Below are 1,919 nucleotides of genomic sequence, written 5' to 3'. Positions count from 1 at the left end.
GGGACGAAAACGAGTATAGTCAGACCTGCTGTAGCGGCCAATAATTTTGAGATAAAGGCCAATGTTATCCAGATGATCCAGCAAAGCGTGCAATTTGGAGGATTGCCCAGCGAGGATCCCAATGCACATATCTCCAACTTTTTGGAGATTTGTGACACATTCAAGATAAATGGAACAACCGATGATGCCATTAGGCTGAGATTGTTTCCATTTTCCTTGAGGGACAGAGCAAAGAGATGGCTGTAATCCCTTCCACAACAGACGATCACTACTTAGAAGGTGTTGGCTGAAAATTTTTTATAAAAGTATTTTCCTCCCGCTAAAACTGCTAAACTTAGAAATGACATATCTTCTTTTGTGCAGTTTGATGATGAAAGCATGTACGATGCATGGGAGAGGTTTAATGATCTTTTGAGATGCTGCCCACATCACGGATTGTCAGTGTGGATGTAGGTTCAGACCTTCTACAGCGGGTTGAACCTTGCAACGAGGCAGATGGTGGATGTTGTAGCAGGTGGGGCGCTAAACGGTGACGCGGCGGGCTCGAACTTGATAGAGGAAATGGCCATGAATAACTATCAGTGGAAATCCTCTAGGAGTCGACCAGGAAGACAGGGAGTGGTCAACCAAGTGGACTCTACAGCAGCCTTGGCAGCTCAAGTGGAGCTTCTAGCCAAGAAGATCGACCAACTCCAGGATGCTTGGGTTCATGCAAATGAACGTTGGTCGCGAAGTTTTGTGGTGGCCCGCATTACGGCGAATCGCATCTGCGGGAGGTATGTTTGCTTCATCCTCTACTACTTTTCCATCTAATTCGCTATGTCTTCCGATGTTGAACAGTTGATTATATGGGGAATGCCCTAAGGCGTGAACGATCCTTACAAGAATACATACAACCCTGGGTGGCGCAATCATCCCAACTTCGGTTGGAGGAACAATAACGCTCGTGGTCCACTGGTTTCGAGACTTCATCGGCAGAACATTTAGGGGCTGCACAAGCTCCTCCTCTACTAGAAAAGAAGTCAAATTTAGAGGAGCTTATGATGAAGTTTATGACGTCTACGGAGATGAGGTTCCAGCAAACTGATAGTGCACTTAGGAACCAATAGGCCTCAATTCAGAACTTGGAGACCCAGATTGGCCAAATCTCTAAGATGTTGTCTGAAAGGCAGCAAGGAGCGCTCCCGAGCACCACTGAGTCTAACCCGAGGGAGCACGTGAACGCCATCACTTTGCGTTCAGGTAAGTTAATTTCAGCTCCTTCTAAGCCTGTTTTTGATGACGCCACTATTGATGTGCAGGTTAAGGCAAGCAGTAAGGTTAGGGAACCTGAGGGACAAAAGGTGAAATCAATTCCAGTCAGGGAATATCAACCTAAGATTCCTTATCCTGCTAGAGCTAAACAAGCAGAGGCGAAAGAGCAGTTCAGTAAGTTTTTAGATATTTTTAGACAACTGCATATTAACTTTCCTTTTATTGATGCATTGGAGTGATGTCAAGTATGCTAAGTTCTTAAAGGACATACTTAGCGGAAAAGGAAGTTGGAGGAGATCGCCTATGTTCAAATTTTTAATGAGGAGTGCTCGGTGTTTGAGCAAGTTGCCGGGAGAAACGTCACGATTCAGTGGAGTTTCACTATTCCCCGCACTTTAGGTAATTTATGTGTTGATGATGCATTAGCTGATTTGGGGGCTAGCATAAATGTTATGCCCACTAGTTTGTTCAATAAGCTAGGTTTGGGGGAGGCAAAATCCACTAGGATGTGCATTCAATTAGCTTACCGTTCTGTTAAGCTTCGTAGGGGAATTGTGGAAAATGTGCTAGTTAAGGTAGATAAGTTCATATTTCCTGTGGACTTTGTGGTTTTGGATATGGACAATGAGCATGGGGTACCATTAATTTTGGGGAGACCTTTCCTT

At 44.7% G+C, this 1,919-nt stretch overlaps 1 non-coding gene across 1 annotated transcript; it reads right to left on the bottom strand.

Moving 5' to 3' along the window:
- Nucleotides 1–330: 330 nt before the first annotated feature.
- Nucleotides 331–437, bottom strand: LOC112534645. Its single transcript, XR_003078925.1, has one exon. It is a non-coding gene; the product is annotated as a small nucleolar RNA R71 (small nucleolar RNA).
- Nucleotides 438–1,919: the final 1,482 nt, after the last annotated feature.

The sequence above is a fragment of the Ricinus communis genome, chromosome 2, assembly GCF_019578655.1.
Source record: "Ricinus communis isolate WT05 ecotype wild-type chromosome 2, ASM1957865v1, whole genome shotgun sequence".
NCBI classification, from domain to species: Eukaryota; Viridiplantae; Streptophyta; class Magnoliopsida; order Malpighiales; family Euphorbiaceae; genus Ricinus; species Ricinus communis.
This window is presented reverse-complemented; position numbering and strand designations above follow the sequence as displayed.